We start from the raw sequence: 16,074 nt of genomic DNA, 5'->3' as shown, positions 1-16,074 counted from the left end.
GTGTTTGGGTTTGCCGGGATCACGGTCGGTATTTTCTTGCTTGCCATGAATGACCCCTGGCAGCATCACAATCTTGTAATGGTCATATTGTGGACATCTGATGTGGCAGCTGCTTTCGCCATTGGGATCCTTCTCGGGACCTACTTTTCTCGGTCTTGACTTGGGCTGGTCTACACCAGTCTCTCTCTCTATATATCTATCTATCTATCTATCTATCTATCTATCTATCTATCTATCTATCTATCTATCTATCTATCTATATATATATATATATATATATAGAGTTAGGCTGGGGTGCTATGGATAGCATAGTGGCCTCTATGCTACGGCTCAATATTCGAGTTTTCAAAATCCAAACGGCCGATCCGAACCGTTCATCTTATTCTCCATATTAATATCTGCTTGGAGACCAAATTTTATAATTTTCTGAATTTTTTTACTATTTATTAAGCCACTTTGAAAATCGCTAATCCAACGGTTTTACTGTTTTGTGCAGCCACCGTTGGATCAACAATTTTGTAAAATACTTAATAAATAGTAAAAAAATTCAGAAAAATGTAAAATTTGGTTTCCAAGCAGATATTAATATGGAGAATAAGATGAACGGTTCGGATCGACCGTTTCGATTTTGAAAACTCGAATATTGAGCCGTAGCATAGAGGCCACTATGCTATCCATAGCACCCAGCCTAACTCTATATATATATATAACAAGGATGTGATCTCCATATTAAAATTTACCTCGATACAAAATTTTATATTTTTTGGAATTTGTTTACTATTTTTAACATAGCCCAATTCTCTCTCTCTCTTCTGTGTATAGTTCAAGATTTTATCCATATATTCAGTGCTAACAAGGATTCTGTTCATTTTTTTTTTCTGTCAGGTTTACTTATCACCCCATAGTAATAACGATACCTTCTTTGGCATTAAAAGATTAATATTTGTTATGAAATGGAGCTCCTTTTATTCTAACAATGTTGACCAGTATACCTTTAACTAGCATGTTAATTAATAAAGCAAAAAAAAAAAAAAAATACAGCAACAACCAAGTAAAAGCTAAAATAAATGCAATTAGATTCATACCAGTAGAAAAAAAAACTGAACCAAGTTGCTTCAAATCAATTATAGTCTATTATCAAACTTAAAAGTGATTCTAAATAAGCAAGTTGGTCATATATAGTTAAGCCTTAATTTGACCAAATTAATTAGGCCTCAAAGTGCTTTCTCCCATGAGATAAGTTCCAGGCAAACCTGAATCTGCTAGCATCAAAGTGCACATAAATAAGAAGTCTAAATAACATTGCAACACATGTTAACTACAAACTGCCTACAAAGAAAAAAAAAAAAAAAACTTACAATTGCACATAGTTGAGCATTAAAAATTTGAAAGCAAATTATCAACTGATCAGCTGATATAAGGTTGGGTATCAAATTTTAAAAAAAATGTTTGATATCAGGTCTATTACCATGAGAGACAAACCCAGTATGTGTATTTTCAATAAAGAAATTTGAATTTTATACATGTTGGAATTCTTTTTCTCAAAAATCAAACAAAGTTTGATAATTAAAATCCACAACTAAGAATTTACAGACCTTGCTAAAAATATCAGAAAAAGTTATGCACAAAAAATCAATTGCAGAGGCTTTCTGAAGTTACAGTATACTTTAAGCATCTACAGTTTATACATCAAATGTTAGTGGATTTCACTTTAGAATTACCTACGCCTTAATTAGCAAGTGTTCTTTTAAATTACAAGTATGACCTCTAAACAACTACGCAGAAAACCTTATATTTTAAAAAAATATTTATAGGAGGAGAGTTCAAATGCCTCCATGTTTTTGTGCCTCCATCTTTCTCCATCATTTTCAAAGTTCAAACAGTCGATCCGAACCGCTCAACCTAACCTCCATACTAAAATATGTTTGGAGACCAAATTTTATATTTTTAGGAATTTCTTTACTATTTTTTTAGATAGGTACAAAAATACTGTTTTTAGATGGTTCAGATTTACTGATTTTGTACCTATCTAAAAAAATAGTAAAAAATTTTCTAAAAATATAAAATTTGGTCTCCAAACATATTTTAGTATGGAGGTTAGGTTGAGCGGTTCGGATCGACTGTTTGAACTTTGAAAATAATGGAGAAAGATAGAGGCACAAAAACATGGAGGCATTTGAACCCTCCTCTATTTACATAGCTCTGCCTAATTTTACCTTATCTTGCACCTCCAATTTTCCTAATAAAAAACTTGATGCTAGAATATGTGCTGCCATTCCAACACATCAAAGAAAGGTCAAAAGATTCCTAAGCACTTTTTCTGGCGGGCTCACATGCCAACAAAAAAACAAAAACATCAAATTTTCTACTGTTATGGTAAGAGAGCGAGAGAGTCAGCAAAACCATGCAATGATGCAAACCATTTGATTTTTCCAAAGTTGTGATTTTGGTTAAAAAACGTGGCTTCTGTTGCATTTTTGTTGGCAATAATAAACTTAATTAATTTGTCGAAGCATCGAACAATCTAAGATTATGTTTGATTATGAGTAAAGTTTACAAGAATTAAATTGCTAACTCTATTTTACTCTTTATATTTTACATCTTGTTTTAGTAGTTTAAGTCATGAATTAAATTAATTCATATGGAATAAGATGTTGGAAAATAAATTTATATTTATGATAGTGAATCCTACAGGTGGAATAAGTCTAGAGCAAGATAATTCATCTAGAGAAGTATAATAATTTATTTCGAATTAACTCATCTTTTACTTCTTATTTTTTGTTTGATTCCTTAAATGTGGAGTAAGAAATTTGCTCCACCTCTTGATAGATCTAACTCCTTTTAGATACCTTAGAAGATTCAGCTCACTTTACAATTTGAGATTTAATCTCAACCGGTATGAGATTCAAGCTTGCATAGAAGACAATATTATTGAGCTTTGAGATTCGTGTCAAGTTAAAAAGAACTATCGGAATTCATTAATCGTAAAAGATTCATTTTTTCAGATAATAAAGAGGATATGATTCGCCTCTTGCTCCATAACCAAACATATTGTGGGCCTAATTGTAAAAGTTATGATTTGGAGAAAGCCTAAAATGCACCAGTAAATGCTAAGAAATCTAACAGGCCCTCAGAGTTTGGGTTGACATCTGTCACCAAATGGCTTGCCAAGCCGCATTTCAAGCCGAAATCGAATTGAGCAATAAAATTAGAAATTCAAATGAATCCAACTCCGCTAGCTGAGGTCAGCTCGATCGAGTTCAGCTGGAAATTCAAATGGTCTATTATAACTTATAAGACCCGAGAAAGGGGAGGTAGCATAATTAGCTAGGAATAAGTCTTTTAGAGTTGTTGTATTCAAAGATAGGCCTGCTAATGGGCTTGTCCGAACAATCTGTTCAAAATATTGAAAACTATAATCGAGCCCTGTCCAAAGTAAATGGAATGAGGAGAAGTCTAGGCCCGAACCAAACCAAATTCAGTTTAATCAGCCCGGACCTTGTCCGTTTCTTCACAGGCTTGTCCGAACAAAGAGCCCAGGCCCGGGTCCTGTTCAATTATGTCCGAACAAAACAAAAAATTCTTCTTCGGTTACACCAATGAAACGGTTCAGAAATTATCAAAGCAATATTCCTTTGACTTTAACCCTTTCTCCCTTCATTCACACCTTTGACTTTACAATTATTATTACTGGATATCTACCAAAACTAAAATCAAGGTCTGTGACAAATTCACAATGCATACTCTGCCGAACTATACAATTGAAATTTAGATTGATTAATACTGAAAATGAACCTACCAGAATACAGTCAAAGCTATTTGTAATCTACATTCTGATAATTATTTTTTCAAATAAATAGGTGTAAATCAACTCCTAAATCAAACTCCTCACAAGTAACAAAACTTGTGAGGAAGCTAATTGATTCAAATTAATTCAAGCAATTGATTAACAATTTAACACTAATTAATGTAAAATATGCTAACAAAACCCAAAATAAAAGTACTCATCTGTCTTTGATCACAAAAAAATAAACTCCACAAACAAACCTTCAAGTCTGACACAGAATAAACAAACTAAACTCAGGCAAAATTTACCAACTACAGAATATAACCAAAAGTAGCACCAAGATCTCTTAATTTGTTCTTTTATCAGGGTGAAACAACTACAAAAGGAACTAAGTACTCTCAGGCAGCACTAAAGTCTCTCAAATTTGTATCTTCAGAAAGCACACTCCTTACCAATTGGACCTGTGATTGCCGACCCTGAAATTATACAAATATCAATTAGTCACTTTTCCAAAGTACTGCACAACACATTTGCATTGAGAATCTCCCCAATACAATAATTTCAAAATTGAAATTTGCAAGATTTTCAAAAAGAGTTTTGCAGAACTTGAATGAAAGACAATAATTAACATCAATTTAGACAAAAGAGATTAGATATGTAGAATTTGTAATGTACCTTTCATTTCTCCCTTGGGTTCACAATGACTCCAAAATTATCTACAAGTACCAGTATTCAAAAGACAAGTTGTGAGAATTTCACTATTATATATAACAGATAATGCCATAACAAAAAACAACTGAATAGAGTTGGACATATACTAACAAAACATAACCAAGTTTCATTGATGCAAAACATGGATAAAAAAAGTCTATTAAGAATATTTAAAATAATTATTAGTGCAACATTGGATAGAAATATACCAGGAGACAGGTTACATGATGCGATCAAAAAAATAAAACATCATGCTGTTTAATACTGGCATTTTATTAATTTATGCTTCTTACTGAGAGAGTGGCCTATTATTGAGACCTAACATACCGAAAAGAAGCAACACAATACACATAATCAAATATATTCAGATACAGGTTGAACTTACACAATAATATGCTCTACCCAATTTTTCTACCTAGAAATCAACCAACTCAAGCTCTTTAATATAAACATCTGGTCTTTACACTACTCTAGTAAACACTTCCAATAGAAATTAAGGCAGATTAATTAATCAATTGATCAATTAAGGCAAAATAGTAAGCTTCAATGAAATAATCAAGCCAGATTAGTATGTACCTTAGAATTAGCAAGGACGCCGCATGAATTTTAAGTAAAGATTGTCATGCTAAAATTTTAAGCAAGTAGATGAGACAATGTATTCCTTGTGTTTGAGACTTGACAAAATTCTTCAATGAAAGCATCACTACACAGATGCACAAGATAAATTACCTTTCCCTAATTCTAGAACTAACTAAAACTACTAATCTAAAAAATAGACATCATATGGTACCTGAACAAGCAAATTGCTTCAACCAAGTCAGCCTCCAATGTTGCTTGGGTCATGGTTGATGAAATATGTTGCTTAGGTCATGGTTGGAGTAAGCTCATTTAGTAGTCTCTACTCTTTCTTTTTCCTGCATGAAGCTTATTTAGTTAGTATCTTCTGTATAGTAAAGAGAAGGCAAATGCAATATCACTCCTGGAAGAAATAGCATTAAGAGTAGAACTAGGGTGTTCTTAAGCTCACCAAAGTGTTTGGTGAGCTTGACTCTAAAACCCATCAAATCGATTTCAAATGACGAATCCGAACCGTTAGAATCCGCCTACCTTACGTGTGATGCGTCTACATGTGAAATTTTTGAACATTTGAATTAGTTTAGTATAAAGTCAATCGGTCAAAATTAGAAGGCTAATAAATTAATTTTAGTGCATTCATTTTTTGAACGTTTTTTGACCGCTTGACTTTATACTAAATTAATTCGAATGTTTAAAAATTTCACATGTAGACGCATCATACGTAAGGTAGACGGGTTTCAACGGTTCGGATTCGTCATTTGAAATTGATTTAATGGATTTTAGAGTCAAGCTCACCAAACAGTTTGGTGAGCTTAAGAGCACCCTAGTTCTACTCTAGCATTAATATAATTGTATTTGTCATATCACTCATCTTTTTTTTTCTGTTTGTTTAATTAAAAAAAATGTGAATATTATGATGGTAAAAGTGGCACCGGGTACTGGTTTTTCTGTTTTTTTCTTTGGGTTGATTGAGGTTGCTCATAGTGGAAGTAGCTAGGTTGGAATTCAAAAAATCCACTTCGTCAATGTTTGTAAGTACATTGATTTTAGTTTATAGCACAGGTTTTCTGATAAGTATTCTTGACTTACATTATTCTTGAATTTATATATATATATATATATATATATATATATATATGAGATGAGCTACGCTACTCCATGAAGTAAAGCGCGTTTGTACTCCACGCCGTATTTTCATTTTAAAAGTCCAAACGACCGATCCGAACCGTTAGATATGATCTCCATATTGAAATGTGCTTGGAGACCAAATTTTACATTTTTTTAGAATTTTTTACTATTTATTAAGCAATTTTGTGAACAGTAAAAAATTTTGGACCATTGGATCAGCGATTTTCAAAATTAATTAATAAATAGTAAACAATTCCAAAAAAATGTAAAATTTGGTCTCCAAGCACATTTCAATATAGAGATAACATCTAATGGTTCGGATCGGTCGTTTGGATTTTCAAAATAAAAATACAGTGCCATAGAGCACCGACGCATTTTACTCCATGGAGTAGCGTAGCTCATCTCTCTCTCTATATATATATATTTATGATAATATTCATACTCATAACAGATTCATTTTCTTATGTTCACTGTTTGTACTGGTATGGTTTTGGTACTGTGATATATGTTTTGAACTGGTACAAAGCACAAAGAGTATGCAAACTGGTACAATGCATTAGGAAGTGGTTAATATTTGCTCATATAAGTTCATATGCAAACTGGTACAAGTCAGCCTCCAATGTTTCAACAGCAAATTCCATTGAAGTTCGGATTTGAAAATAAAGTTATAACCAACATTTTAGAAGAAGCAGTCGAAGAGAAAACTAAGAGAGACTAAGTGAGTTTTGCAGGGAAACAACCAACTTGCAAGAAATTCTTCCTCAGCGACTCCAGTTTATTGGCCTGAAATTTCAATGGCAGTACTTGAGGGAAAAAAGAGAGACGAGAAGAGAAGAGAACAAATTGAGGGAAATTGAGTGAAACCAACCTGGTAGAAGAAGGGGCGCAAAGGACAAGAGGGGCGGTGCAGTGGAGAAAAGGGGCGGCGCCATGGAGTCTGAGAGGAGGCGCTGTGAGTTTGAGAAGTACGAAGAGGCGAGATTGCGAGAATGTGAGAGAGAGATACGGTTGCTCGATGGATTGCTGAAACGGGCTCTCAACCGGGCTTTCGACTGGATTGCTCGAATTGAGACAATCGAACAAAGATTTGGTTATTTAACATGTCTTGTTCGTGACCGGTCCCAATTTTTTCTTTCAATTAAATCTGAATTGGATATTAAGCCCGTTTAAATTATAGCCCGTTCAAACTTTAGCCCTGCTTTGTCCAGCCCGGTTGTCCATGAACAAATCGGCCCAATTAGCAGCTCTGCCCAAAGATCGAGAGTTCGATTCCCCCTCACGACTTCGCAATTTCTACGAAGATTTTCAAAAAAAAAATTATAAGGCCCAATTACATGCCCAAATTCTTCAGACGAAGAGGCCTTGTGCTTGTGCATACTTCTCTCTAGCGAGGCAATTTTAGCCTTCAATTATTTATCAATTAAATGAAGAACCCAATGCATTTTAGTTTTCTTTTTCTAAATATATAAGATTCATAACGGTACCAAATCTTGGAATCAGAGTTTCTAAGGCCTAAACCGAGGCCCCTATGATTTAGAAATTTATTTAATATCCGTTTATTATCTGTATCCGCTCATTAACATGCGGATACCGATAATTTAGATATAGTATCAGCATTATTCGCTCCAAATCCGCTCTGTTTACACCTTTACTTCACATGCCTTGGTCAAATAATTGAGCACTCGCGTATTATCACTGTAACTCTCAAAATCTAATTTAAGAAGTGTTTCCTGGATATAACTAGATTAGGTTCAATCACAAAGGAAAAAAAAAAGAATGTGTACTACGTGTGTAATTGTCCAAAGAAATTAAAAAGTGTTAGGGCCCGTTCGGCAGCCCAGTAGGGAATAGAAATGGGTGTGAGAATCAAAAATTTTAAACTGTATTTTACTGTTCACCGTGGGAATAAAAACTTAGTTCTGAGCAAAAAAAAATTTCCCACGACAGTAATATGCCGAACGGGCCCTTATTGGTTCAATCTGGTTACAGTTATTTCTTTATCTATTTTTCTCCACAACCGCACCAAAGACCAAAGCACTAATGCATGCGGAGCATGCCTAAAAGAAGCAACTGAGAAACAAAAAGGAATACGCCTACGGGCTTTTCCCTTAAAAAAAAGAAAAAGAAAAAAAAGAGAGACGCACAAAAAGGAATCTGCCTATGGGCTTTGATAAGAAAGAAAGAAAAAAGAAACAGACACAAAGGAATAAAATAGAGAGAACTGAGAAGCGATTTAGATAAAGATGGAGCCACCTTCTTCTCAAGGGATGTCCATAAATGAAGATTTTCAAGACAAAGTAACAGATAAATGGAAAGTATCTTTTCTGTTTATTGTTCTTCTTTCTTTCTAATAACAAGTTTCTAATTTACAAAAATCTGTTTCTTCTTTTTTTCTTGATTTCAAATCATCTGAATTTCTGTTAGAACTTCATAGAGCAACTCGAGAAATCATGAAAAAAATCAACCAATTTTTTTTTTCCTGTTAAACTTTTGGGTGGTTTAGGCCCTTTTTTTAATTTTCTTTTACCTAAGAATTAGTTTCTCGAATGGATGCATCCGATCATTACTGAATTACTGATTTCTTTGGTTTCAATTGAAGATAAATAAGCAAATACTTCTAAAAGGGTTGAGTTATGAACTTATGACTGATTGGATATAACTTTGTATTGCAGCTGTACTGGTTTCTATGAGTGTTGCAATAGTATCTGTGACTTCTTATGCTGCAGCTTCCTTTTCTAAGAGATTATGCTGATAACCAAGAGAAAAAATGGAATTAAGGACTAATTATGTAACAATTATTACTGGAGATAAGCTGATTTTTTTTCTCCTTGGGATCACTTGTTGCGTAATTAACATGTATTGCTTTTTTTTTTGTACCAATTTTATTTATTTTAGATATATTTCATAGCAGAAATTGTGCTTCAGTTAGCAAACAAGTGTACTATTTAGCGGTGTTATTTTTTTGAAAAAGGATCTTATGTTTGGATTAGCACATTAGCTCAAGTAGTCAAGTCCAAATGTTGACAGAGTAGTTTTTACTTCATGCAACGCACGAATCATATCCATCATTGTTTTGTCTCAGGTATATGTGCGTTGTATGAAGCTAAAATCACACTGTCAATATCTTTACCCCAGTAAAGTGTTTCTATTACTATCAAGTTGTTAGCTCAAATTAAGCCAGTGAAGTCTTTCTTTTACTGTCAAGTTGTTAGCTCAAAATAAGTTGAAAGCACGATCCACCTGCACAAGTTTTTTTTTTTTTTTCTTTCGTAAAATTATCTCCACTTGGATAAAAAAGTTAGGCCGGTTTTAATTATTGTTGTAAACATTGATAGGACTAGGGGTGTCAACAGGTACAGTAAACGTCTGGTGGAAGTATTTTAATATCTGTATCCATTACAAATTGTTTTTATTCGTATCCTATCCTTACTCATATCCTACCCTTATCCGTTATGATTGTCGGGTAAATAACGAGTAATACTATTATAATAAAAAATAATATTATTTACTAAATAATACATTAAAATACATTCATTTCACAAATATATATATATATATATAGAGGAGGGATCAAGTTACAACATTTTTTGAGTTACAACAAGTTACAACAAGCATTATTTATATTTTCAAAGTCCAAATCATCGATCCAAACCATTAGATGTGATCTCTACAATAAAATGTGCTTGGAGACCAAATTTTACATTTTTTGGAATTTTTTTACTATTTATTAAGGTGGGTACAAAATTCAATGGTATGAATTTGACTAGTTTTTGTACCCACCTTAATAAATAGTAAAAAAATTCCAAAAAATGTAAAATTTGGTCTCCAAGCACATTTTATTGTAGAGATCACATCTAACGGTTTGGATCAACGATTTGGACTTTGAAAATGTAAATAATGCTTGTTGTAACTCAAAAAATGTTGTAACTTGATCCCTCCTCATATATATATATATATATATATATAGAGGATGGCTAAGCTCAAATCGTTTGTTCCTGGACTCAGGAACAAACGATTCAGTTCTCTGATTTCCGAAGTTCAAATGGCCGATCCAAACCGTTAGATGTTTAATCTATATTAAAATGTGCTTGGAGACAAAATTTTATATTTTTTGGAATTTTTTTACTATTTATTAAGAGGGTTTGAAAGTTGCTGTTTTTATTAAAATTCTGCACCATAAAAAAACAGCGAATATTTGATAGACTGAAACATTTAATGTATAATTTTATGTTATAAAGAAGTTAAAAAGTGTTGATTTATATAAAAATTCCAAAATTTGATAAGCATTATTATAAATTTTTAATTTATAGGAGAAATTTAATTCCTTTTTCCTCCATCATGATGAAATCCGCCCCTGTATATATAATATGATATTCTAATCAAAATTTAGATTATACTTCCGCTTGGATTTGAATGAGGTAGTCAGATATATATTCCTGAGGTAGTGCTTCATAGAAGAGTGGCTGTGATATTCGGTGTCAGAATGCCGATTGTTTCAATTCTTCATGGAAGTGATGCGATCTCTGTCATAATCGATAAAGGATACACAAAGAAGGAAAGATCAATTTTGTTAATCTCACAATTTGTTCTGTGGAGGGAAAGATGTAGTAGAATATTCGATTCTACAAATGAGATTTCAGAATTGGTAACGCAAGTCCAAGACCAGTGGAGATACAGCTTGCTTTCAGCCTCATCATCGGCTTCCTGTGACTAAACTGCAACAACAATCACAGGGGCAATGATGGAATGCCACTGATCAGACCGGACTGGTACAGAAGAAAGACTGGTACGATGCTCAAGTGTTTCGAGAACTAAGGACTGGTACAGATGAACTGGTACACTGACAGGAGGACATCGGACATTGAACTAGTATGCTGTAATGAGAGAATAGCATACTGGTACGCTGTCAGGAGGAATGTGTTGACACTGGAGCACATTTCTATTGCCCTCATTCTCCAAGAGGTGCAATGTAGATATTGCTTGGTGTGAAGGAGAGCATACCAGCACAGTTGGAGACCACAGATGTTTTTTTCTTTTCTTTTTTCCAAGATTTAGTCTTACTGGTATGGTCTTACCAGTAGACATATCTACCATTTTCTCTTTTCTTTTTTTAGTTTTAATTTACTTTTTAAGCGCAGATGTCCTGAGCTACAATTGTCTTTTATCTTGAAGTTACAAAATTCTTGTAACCGTCTTTTTAATCAATGAAATAAGGGCATGACCCTTGTTTTTCCTCAAAAAAATAAAAAATAAATAATACGTTTATTTCTTAATGTTTTTTTACCACTTGATTTTATATTAAATTAATTCTAAAATTTATTAGTTTTGCATGTAAACATTACTCGTATCGTTTGAACAGTTTGAATTTGTTAATTGAGATCAATCCGATAGATTTCGAACTTAACCTCCCAAAAAGTTTAGTAGAAGGGGGTGGTCTGGAAATATGCAATGTGTATATTGTTCTGAGATGGAGTTTATTAATCATTTATTTGTCAATTGTCATTTTGCTAGATCTATATGGGTTTGGATTACTATGTATAATACGTTTGTTTTTGTATGTAATTATGTTGTTGATTTATGGGATTTGGATTATTGCAAACCTCTCAAAGATGCTAATCTAGTTGAGATAATTCAGGGGTTGTTTTATAGATCATATGGCTTGACCGAAACAAAATTTTATTTAATGAATGTGATATTTACACTGTACAAGTTTTAGGAGCCAAGATTATTGTTGTAGCTAACTTTTACAAATCAAAAATCTAATCTTACATCTCAACTTAATCTAATCTAACCTTCTGATTTGAAGGACCTAATAGGTTTCACTATGGTTTCTATGGAGGTTATACATGATTCAACCCATATGTATGGACCAGTGATAGCTTTGGTGGATGATGTGATCAATTCCAACTCCTCCATATCCTGTGCCAATTTATAGGTGAACAGGGTCTTTTTTGAATATTGACATGTATATGGAGTGTTTGGTGTTGTTATAAAATGTTATGCTTTTCTTATTACTTGTTTTGGTTATGCTATGATGCAGTAGGTTTATACATATTGTTTTGTTTTGTTGATGTATCGGTATCAACTGATTCGTACTAGTTGGATATTGTATAATTTTCTGTTATAAGAAAATCGGTGACTAAGTCATTTCTTTCAAAAACAAAAAACTCCAAAAAAGTTTGATGAACTTGAAAATATCAAGTTATACTCATCACAATATTATAATTATGGCATCGCAGATCAATTACCTGAGATTGGATAAATTTGGGTGATAAATGCCACCGACCACAATTAGAATTTGGACTCAAACTAATCCATGCCAAAATTTCTGACAAAGCCCCCATGTGCATGAAGTCATCAAAAGTGCGCCCATTTCTTTATCTATTTTTCTCCACAACTGCACTAAAGACTAAGGTGATGTTTGGTTGTGAACTAAAGTTAAGGAGGTCTAAATTGGTTATTCTAACTCAGGCGGTCTAAAGTTAAATTATAGCTTCAAATATTCCTTGTTTGATTAAAGTTGGTGGACTAAAGTTTATAATAAGATACTTATTATATAATTTTAATCTATTAATAATAACTATAATATATTATAATACTATTACAAAATTTATTTAATATATTAATAATATAAAACATTAATTATATAATTATATATTAATAATTATTAATAATAAAATATTAATTATATAATTATAAATTAATAATAATTATTAATAAAAATACTAATTATATAATATTATTAAAATAATTATTTATTATATTAATAATAACTATAATATATTATCATATTATTATAATAATTATCAAATATATTAATATTATAACATATTAATTATATAATTACATATTAGTAATAATTATGAATAAGAAGATACTAATTATATAATTATATATTATTAATAATATATTAGTTATATAATATTAATATATTAATAATAACTATAATATATTATAATATTATTGTAATAATTATCTAATATATTAACAGTATAACATATTAATTATATAGTTATATATTGTTAATAAGATACTAAAAATGTAAAATTTGGTCTCCAAGCACATTTTACTGTACAGATCACATCTAACGGTTTAGATCGACGATTTGAACTTTGAAAATGTAGAAAATGATTGTGGTAACTTGTTGTAACTTGATACCTCCTCTTATATAATTATATACTAATATAGTTATTAATAATAATATACTAATTATATACAAATAAAATATTATTATAATCATTCAAGTTAGGCCACGATGTGCTATAAAATTAAACTACTATGTGAGGTGGTTTAATTTAGATCGGCCTAAAAATCGGCTTATACCATCTTAGTCTAGCTCAATTAATTCTAATTTAATAGAATAACGAGGCCTAAACTTCTTATTTCACCCTTTAGACCACAACCAAACATGAGGCAAAACATTAAAACAAGCAACTGAGACACAAAAAGGAATACGCCTACGGGCTTTTCCCTCAAAAAAAAACAAAAACAAAACAGAGAGACAAAAAGGAATCTGCCTACGGGCTTTGATAAGAAAGACCAAAAAAACAAAACAGACACAAATTAATAAAATAGAGAGAACTGAGAAGCGACTTTGATAAAGATGGAGCCACCTTCTTCTCAAGGGATGTCCAGAAATGAAGATTTTCAAGACAATGTAACCGATGAATGGAAAGTATTCTTCTACTTTCTTTCTAATAACAAGTTTCTAATTTACAAAAATATGTTTCTTTGATCTTCTTTTTTTCTTGATTTCAAATCATCTGAATTTCTGTTAGAACTTCACAGAGCAACTAGAGAAATCATGAAAAAATCAACCAATTTTTTTTTCCCTGTTAAAATTTTGGGTGGTTTTGGCCCTATTTTTAATTTTCTTTTACTGAATTACTGATATGTTTGGTTTCAATTGAAGATAAATAAGCAAATACTTCTAAAAGGGTTGAGTTATGACTGATTGGATATAACTTTATATTGCAGCTGTACTGGTTTCTATGAGTGTTGCAATAGTATCTGTGACTTCTTATGCTGCAGCTTCCTTTTCAATTGATTATGCTGATAACCAAGAGAAAAAATGGAATTAAGGGCAATTTTATTACAGGAGATAAGCTGATTTTTTTTTCTCCTTGGGATCACTTGTTGCGTAATTAACATGTATTTTTTTTTTTGTACCAATTTTATTTCTTTTAGATTTCATAGCAGAAATTGTACTTCAGTTAGCAAACAAATGTACTTCATTGGGATTGTCCTAACTGTAATAATTGATATTGTACTTTGTTAAGTTGCGTGTTTTGTCTTGCACCCTATTAGTTAGGTTTTCTAATATGCTATTTTCTTACTACTTGCTGATTAGATACCTAAGATGATCCTTTAGATCTCTTATGGACATGTTCTGTTTTTGGTAATATTCTTTATCCAATGGATTTATCCATTGCTTTTGTAAGAATTACTATTTGTTTCAGCTAATGAAATAGGTGGATCATACCCACTTTATTCCCAAAAAAAAAAAAGCAAACAAGTGTACTACTTAGTGGTATTAACTTTTTTTTGGAAAAGGATCTTAAAATTAAGGATGCTCAACATGGTATTTCAAACACCATTGGATTAGCACATTGGCTGAAGTAGTCAAGTCAAAATATTGACAGATCAGTTTTGATTTCATGCAACGCCATGCAACGCACAAATGACAAATCCGATGCATCATTGTTTTCACTCAAATATATGTGCATTGTATGAATAATAGTAAAATGCATACATGCATAACACGAGTAAATATAACTAGTTTATATTTTTAAATCTAGTTAAACTAATTTATATGAATAATTATGATTTAATATTTTTAAAGTTTGTGTATACGTGATACAAATAGCTTTGAAGCAACTTAAATTATATTTAGTATATTAGAATGATAAGTATTCTTAACATATTTCGCATTCTGATCGTGCAAAATTCTAAAGTGAATTCAATAAGTAAGATAGACCCTTTACAAAATTCATACATGATTCTAATAAACAATCAATCAGATATATTTTTGAATTCGGATTGGATTATTAGATTATAATATCATTGAAAAGGCTAGTTATGCAATTTGATCTGAGTGAAATATTATAGGAGTCTAAGATAAATTTAATTATAGAACACTTATTATATATGCCTCTCTGTATATAGAAAATTTATGGAGGGTTCAAATGCACGATGATTTTGTACTCCAATATGCTCCATATTCTTTATTTCCATTTTCAAAGTGCGAACAATCGTTTCAAACCCCTCAACATGATATTCATAATAAAATATTCTTACATACCAAATTTATATTTTTTAGAATTTTTTACTATTTTTTTATATAGGTACTATATCACTTTTTCGGATGGTCCAGAATCTCCTTAAAATAGTGGTTTTGTCCTTATCTAAAAAATTAGTAAAAAAATTCTAAAAAAAATATTTGGTCAACAAGCATATTTTATTATGAAAATCATGTTAAGCGGTTTGGATTGACTATTCGGAGTGAAAACGGAAATAAAAGATTTGAAACATATTGTAGCACAAAATCACGGTGTATTTGAACCCTCCTCAAATTTATAATAGGGGTCAAAAATAGTTGCCAAAATTCCAAGAAAAAGGATTCTAATTCATATGTTAATTTTAAAATTATGGAATAATTATAAAAAAGAAAGAGAGTAGAACTAGGGTGCTCTTAAGCTCACCAAAATTTTGGTGAGCTTAACTCTAAAACTCATCAAATCGATTTCAAATGACGAATCCGAACCGTTGAAACCCGTCTACCTTAAGTGTGATGCATCTACATGTGAAATTTTTAAATATTCGAATTAATTTAGTATAAAGTCAAGCGGTCAAAAAACGTTTTCAAAAAAATT

General features: G+C 31.5%; 2 long non-coding RNA genes and 1 other non-coding gene across 3 annotated transcripts; all 3 read right to left on the bottom strand.

Annotated features, from left to right (window-relative positions):
* Positions 1-3,995: 3,995 nt before the first annotated feature.
* On the bottom strand, positions 3,996-7,252 carry LOC144561614 (uncharacterized). The gene is made up of 5 exons (XR_013513898.1): positions 7,071-7,252; positions 6,879-6,985; positions 5,289-5,412; positions 4,463-4,503; positions 3,996-4,263 (listed from the first exon to the last, which is right to left on the bottom strand). It is a non-coding gene; the product is annotated as an uncharacterized LOC144561614 (long non-coding RNA).
* Positions 4,700-4,839, bottom strand: LOC144562512 (small nucleolar RNA snoR137). The gene has a single exon (XR_013514127.1). It is a non-coding gene; the product is annotated as a small nucleolar RNA snoR137 (small nucleolar RNA).
* A 1,681-nt stretch (positions 7,253-8,933) lies between the features above and the next one.
* LOC144561849 (uncharacterized) lies at positions 8,934-14,432 on the bottom strand. Its single transcript, XR_013513931.1, has 2 exons — positions 14,352-14,432; positions 8,934-9,064 (listed from the first exon to the last, which is right to left on the bottom strand). It is a non-coding gene; the product is annotated as an uncharacterized LOC144561849 (long non-coding RNA).
* Positions 14,433-16,074: the final 1,642 nt, after the last annotated feature.

The sequence above is a fragment of the Carex rostrata genome, chromosome 11 (assembly GCF_964058835.1).
Source record: "Carex rostrata chromosome 11, lpCarRost1.2, whole genome shotgun sequence".
NCBI lineage: Eukaryota > Viridiplantae > Streptophyta > Magnoliopsida > Poales > Cyperaceae > Carex > Carex rostrata.
This window is presented reverse-complemented; position numbering and strand designations above follow the sequence as displayed.